This window comes from Macadamia integrifolia, chromosome 10, assembly GCF_013358625.1.
Source record: "Macadamia integrifolia cultivar HAES 741 chromosome 10, SCU_Mint_v3, whole genome shotgun sequence".
In the NCBI taxonomy this organism is placed as follows: domain Eukaryota; kingdom Viridiplantae; phylum Streptophyta; class Magnoliopsida; order Proteales; family Proteaceae; genus Macadamia; species Macadamia integrifolia.
In genome coordinates this window covers 30,944,896-30,952,235 of record NC_056566.1, presented here as the reverse complement: position 1 = coordinate 30,952,235, position 7,340 = coordinate 30,944,896, and positions in this window count along the sequence as shown.

Genomic DNA, 7,340 nt, shown 5'->3' with positions numbered 1-7,340 from the left:
GCAATAGCTATCGATTTTGGGAAAGTATTTCAAGTCTCTCTACTTTACTAATTGGGGACGAAGGTCAATATCGTAACTTAACATACCCATAAGGGTAAATTGGCCATTTAGCAAAAAATTGACTAATAACATCATCACTTAACACCTTAGACCTAAAGGAATGGGTTTTTGAGATATAATTTTAAGAAAGTGAGGGGTCTACTAAACATTATTTTCATTTTTGGGTGTTACTCCGAGTTAGTTTCAATTTTAGGGGTGATACTAGATAATTTCCTTAAATATTTACTTAATTTCTGTATTGCTCATCCTCTCCCACACTCCCCAAGAGAAAAAAAAACCCAACAAGTGCATGCATCCATCCACACTCCATAACATATGGGCTTGAGTGAGGAACAGGTTTCATTGTGGGAGAAGGATCTAGGATTTTTATTTTTTTTCCCCAAGGGTGGTGGGGAGAGGATCTCTAGCATATCCGCGTTTATTGTTTCCAAAGTTGGAAGAGTATCATTTGGAAACAAACATACTTCGAAAGTGTCCAAATCCTCTTCAACCATTGAAACGTCTAGTGAAGCATCCAACAGCTAGAGATTCGTGCTCATGTTTAGCAGCAAGCAAGAAAAGTTATGGCCTAAGGAGTCCACCATTGCACAGGACATAATTGCAAGGATGAGAACTTGACTTGGTTTTGTTTTGGATCCACATCTCCTTAAATGAGGTTGTTGTTGGAGTGATAATGAGGGCAATAACTAATTAACAAGAGGGATGTGTTAAACTGGTCCAATTTCCACAACACTTAATAGCCCCTAACAATAAATCTACCTATTGTTTGGAAGTTGTAGTGTGTTAATCTAAACTAAATAGTTGATGATGAAATGACCAAACCATCTGGACATTTTACATATTTTGAATTTAACAACTCAACTTTCATGTTTTATTTTATTTTATTTTATTTTATTTTATTTTTTAATTTTGATTTAGATCAAAGACCATCATTTAGTATTTCAAATCATGGTAAAGATGCTGTACAATTTGATTTAAGATCAAGCCACCAGAAGTTTCTAAAAAATTTTATATGGAAATATATGTTTTAAATATTTTTAATATTTAAAATTTTGATTTGAATCATATATTTTTTTTTTTTTGGTAGAAGATTTGGATTCTATTTGTTCATTTAAATTTTTACATCATGGGAGATATGATGGTACAATATGATCTATGATCATATTACCATTAATTTCTAAAAATGTTTTAAATTAAAAGAGGATAGTGTTAAAACAAGTGCCAAAAAAAAATGAGATTAAGGGTAAAAATGTCAAAAATTCAATTTTTAAAGAAAAATAAGGGCAAAATCATCTGAACCTCATCAATGTCATCCCATTGGTAGTTCCTAAAAATTTTAATACCTTGTTTTTCCAATTAGCAATCTTGGACTAGCCTAAAAACTTGACAATTAAGTAAAGGACCTCATGATCTACTTATATAAAATTTCAGCTCCACTTGAACTGCCATGTGGGATTATTGAAAGACAAAAGAGTAACTCAGTGCATGAGGCTCCCGCTACTACAGGGTTTAGGGAGGGCTCTGATCGATAATTTCAACTTAACAGTATTATTGAAAGACACATTATTTTATTTCCCATCAGTCCATTGTCATGAGTTATGATCCTAAGATCAACGTCTTATTATGATATTAGAATAAATAACATCATGATACTATCATCCGTGGGACAAGATATTGGTGGCAGGTGGTGAGTAAATATTTATTAATAGGAGAAAAGAACTCTCCCCTCTTTTTTTTTTTTTTTTTTTTTTTCAGCCAAAAAAAAAAACTTGATATAGGTAGACATGAAAAGACCACATTACCCTCATTCATAAGGGAATCTTCCATATTAGCACAATGGCTACACATGCGGATGTGATTCTCTAGTCCTTATAAATAAAAATGAAATAAAAAAAGGTTCCAAGGTTCCAAGGTTCCAGCACCCTCGTAATATGAACTTTTTCAATATGTAAATTTTAAATATTGTGAAATGAACAAATAATATGGCTATCTAACTGGATATCAGAAGTTAGCTTCTTAGCTATGCATGACATATACATCTTCACAACTCTTATTATCTTATATGATGGTATCATTGCCTAAAGATTCAATCGGGGTATGCCTATTCAGCATTGTACCACACAATTACATGACGGCATAATGCGAAAAGAGGCCAAGGGGTTGCCTAGCATTGAATCGGACAAACTTAGACAAACTTAACCTCTTAATTGATGTTTACTCCTTTCTCCTATTACCTGTGCAACCGTTTTGTCTTTAGGGTTTCTTTTTTTGGTGGGGGAGGTGGAAGGTAAAGCTTTATGGTTTTTTTTTTTTTGGGTCTGGTGGGGAGGTGGGGATTAATGCTTTTGGAGTTTAATGTATGAATTGAAGTATTGGTATTGAATCGGAACTGATATGATACCAATATGAATCGAAGGTATTGGTCAATAAGTGGACTTTATTGAAATCTCGTCCGATACTAAATTGATAAGTCTCAATATTAGGCTGATACAGATGTATAAGTGTCAGTATATAGGTATCACTAGAGAGACTGATATGGCCTTCGATACTGATATCTATAACCTTGGTTTAATGTTATCTAGTTTCTTATGGAATTTTAACAGTGTTCACATGCTTGCTTGGATTTAATTAAAAGTCTTGAAATGAGAGAATTTGGTTGGGAATTTAATTTTTGGGTCCCCCTTCCTCTTCTTCCCTCTTTTTTCCCTTTCATTCATTTATAGGTGATTACTCTAAGTAGTTGATGTGGACTCTTCATTGATAGGATTTATAGATTTCCTAACTGCTGTGTTGATTATTGAGAAACTTATTAATGAGAAACCCTTTGGGAATCCGTATTTGAAAATAATACAGGAGATTGAATCTTTAGGAAAGCTGTATGAATCTGATCCCATGACTATTGCTTAATCAGCTGCAGCAGCAAGCAGGTAAGGTTATGGAATCACCATTGCACAGGACATAACAGCAGAGGATGAAAATAATATTGAAATAAGAAAATGAAATATTTTGTTGATCGCTTATACCCATCGAATGTAATACCATCTTGTGTATTTCCATTGTTTACCCCCATTAAACCCTCTTGATAGTCTTAGATTTTTTTGGTTCCCGATTTGCCACATGGCAGCGTTAAAAGCAGATTTTCTCTCTCTCTCTCTCTCTCTCACAATAAGGAGTAGATATATCATTTCATAAGAGGGAAAAAGAAAGATAGACATAAGCAGACATTATTGTATGCAATGCGGCTTGATGGTAGGATACTAGCAATCTAGCATAGTGGGATGCATCGTGCATTGTGCCTTGCCAACTATGTTGAGTTATTTGGGTAGATTGAACATTGCAACTTAGCGGTCACGGGTTTGATAAGTCTACATATATGATGACCTTCCTCAGACCCGCAGTGGTGGGAGCCGTGCATTGGATACACCCTTTTTTTTCTTATTATTTTGAACATTAAAGCATCCCTCAGATTCAGCCAATATATTGGTTTCAACTTCAGCTGAAATCCTTAGTATAAACACATGAAGGAGAAAAAAGAAAACATATACAAATGATAATACAGCCACGTAACCTCCTCCTCAACAGAACCAATCACTTATTTAAGGATCCATAAGAGCTGAGCCCAGAAGGATTGAAACCCCTCTGATGTTGGACAAGCACTGCCAAAAATTGATGTTTGATGGACATGGTGATAAAGGATTTGATCAAGTGGTTGATTGAAAGAAATGTATATGCTAGGAAAAATTATGATAGTTTTCAATGGATGCAAGGATAAGATCTATCTGTGATGGTATTGAGTTAGTCACTGATGATGCTTAAGAAATTTTGGGATGAACTAAGGTTGGTAGTTACTCTTAAAATCCAACCCTTGTTGATGCTTCCATGGATATTCTCGTTAGCGCTCCGGTGCAGGAGCCACACTTTCGGACAGAAAACGCTCTCTCTTTCCCTCTATATATATATAGACTTGAATAGACTTCGAGCAATCTGATATATATATATATATTAATTAATGTTGATTGTTGAGTATATGGGATGCCTTACCAAAAAAAAAAAGAGTATATGGGATGTTAAGGACGCGTTTGGTTGCATAAATCAAATGGTGCATGTATCGAATATGGATGTCAATATTTTGAAAGACATTCTTTTGAACTATCTAATCTAGCTGAAAAATCGTTTGGTTGTCTTGAGTGTGATACATGTTTCTTCCTGGAAAACTATTTGGTTACCTTAATCTTGTGTAGTGATTCTTCATGTAAAACTGTTTGGTTACACTGAAGTGGTACATGTTGGGGATCATTTACCATATTAAACATATGAATAACCATATAGTATTTAGAATACAAGAATCATAAAAGAAATTTAACCATGAGTATAGTCCCTAAATCAATATCAATAAAGTACTCCCTTCATAGATTTTAAAATACATAATTATATAGATTTACCATATCTATAATAATCAATGGAACATCCATGATATGAACCATAAATGGGAATAAAGAAATACCTGTGTAAGTTTAGAAACCTCATGAGCATAGATCATGAACCTCTGTCCCATGTAGTTAAACATTACTCCCATGAAGATGACAATGACGAACTACGCAAGTGGAGTCCTTCTACTGAGATCTTCTGCAACCTCTTACTCTAGGGTTTCCTCTCTTTCTATGCACTTGCTCTTGTGAGAAAGTTATGCTCCCAAAACCAGTAAGGCGTTAAGTAATGGCTGTAGGGACCGTCAGTATTCTATTTATAATAGAATCCCTAAAACCCTATTCCACTCTCACAATGGAAAGAGCTAGGAGTTTCCTAATCAGAGTGCGTCTATAATTGCTTGGGCCCAATAGATTAATCGGTATCAGTTAAGCCCACATTAAAATCCTAACAATCTCCCGCTTGGGCTACACTGATACTGATGTCTTTCCATTGACACCTAGCCAATTAATCCCAAGACTGAACACCATTCAAACAAACTTTGATTCAATTAATAATCTCTAATGTTGAACAATAGTAGAAAATACACCTCAATATACGGCATATAACTATCTAATGTTACAAACAATAGGAAACTATCAATCCAAATCGCCTGAAAACATATATATATATATATATATAAGGAATTGACAGTATACCTGTGATCACATGATATATACATTTCCTTATAGGTCCTTTCCTGATCTAAAGATCAGTCTACCTTGAAAATCTCACAGGTAGAAAACTTTGATATTAATCAACATTTGGCAAACCGTCATTTTCTTGAATTAATATCTTACTTTGGCATACCGCCTATGGCTAACTGCTACTTCCATGGATTTAGGTTAAATACCACCATAAATCATAAACTTTGGCAAACCGCCTGTGATTTATCGCCACTACGATGGATTTATATTAAATACCACCATAAATCACAAACTTTGGTAAACCGCCTGTGGTAAACCACCACTTCATTGGACTTAAGCTAAATACTGCCATAAATCACAGACTTTGTCTAAATATTGCCATACATCACAAATTCTGAAAAAATATCGTCAATTATCTTGATTTATCGTCAATTACTTTGGCTAAGCACTGTCAATAAACCTTAGCAGACATAGCCTTTAAACATTGGCTTTTGCCACCATGATATCTTTGGTTAAATGAGATCATAAAACTCTCACTAACCAAGCATATCAAAAACCTTAATAACACCAATGTCAGAAAACATGGTTCTTGAGCACTTTGTCGATAAACTTGGGTGACATCACCTTTGGGCAAATGTCACATTTACCTTGGGAAACACACAATTGAACTGAATGTACCACTTTGGTGGGTTTCACTCATTCCTATCATGTTTTCCACATTAGAGATGAATATATGTACAGAAGTGTATGCTTTAATGTGTTTCTTACACAATCAGGGACAACACAAACAAATGAAGCATAAATGTACATAAATAATTCAGAGAACGGAATTTAAGATAAAATCAATTCAAAATTACTCTAAAGTATTTATAAACTTAATAGGGCAACAAAAATTTTCCTATATCCCTTTAGTTGTGCTTTGATCAGCAACAACATCTGTTTGGGTTCCCTAAGAGCTAAAACCAGATCAAGTAACCCTAAAAATCTCAGGTATGAATCATACACACCAAATAACCGGGCTAGAAAATTTAATATGTACATCTAGCAGATAAACTACATAATAAATGTACATCTAACAGATAAAACACACAAGAGTCACAACCGTAACTACATTCCTATCCTTTGGGCTAAGAATGCATTGGTCCTCTTGTAAATCCAAATTTATTGTGAAAACACAATTACTTTTATCACATATGGGCTTAGAAACCTCTAAGTTATAGTCATTTTTATACATGTATTTTCTTTAACTTGGGTGACATCACCTTTGGGCAAATGTCATCAACTTTGGTGCGCTTAGAAAAACTATAAAAGAATAGAATGTGCCACTTTGGTGGATTCCATCCAATCCTTTCATAGCTTCCTCTGTGCAACATAAAATGTGCGGAAGCTCACACCCAGTTTAATTCTAATATATTTATCCATCATAGGTTGTTTCAAATAAAACATACAAATACAAAATGACATAAATATGAATTTACTATATATTTTAGCCATAAATAATTCTTCAATATCATGATAATAATAAATCAATGCAGAACTCAAAATAGTTCTTTTGCATGAAAAATAATATAGTACACTGAATTTATTCTCCCACTAGCAACTTAGTATACTGATCTTCTACTAGTAACATCCTCCTATTAGCAACCTAGTATACCGAATTTATCTTCCCACTGGTCAAGCCATATATAATAGCTTAAGATTTATACTTCTATCCTCACACTTGGTTCGACCAATCATAAATTAATCCATTTATTGGAGAACACAATTCATTAAATGTAACATACATATAAACTTGTTCACATAAGCCCAAAAACAAAATAAAACCAAACATTTATCAATTAATGTTCATAAAAAGGTTTTCAAAGAACAATCAGTGTTTGAGAACTTGGTATAGGATTGATCAAAATCGATACTAATCCAACCCAACCAATCCAAATTGATCCAATCGGAATACAAAAATAACACATTAAATAAACCTATAACCTATGGTCATAGTCATGAAACCCTCATCCACCCTATTGCCATTGATCAACTGTCTAATACCTTTTAGGGCAAAAATCTTTGCTTTAAAAGCATAATGCCAAACTATTAATTTAGTTTTCCTAGTATAGAAAACTAGGTCTTTGAGGCATATGTAGACCTCCATATTCTCAAGCCACTTTTAAA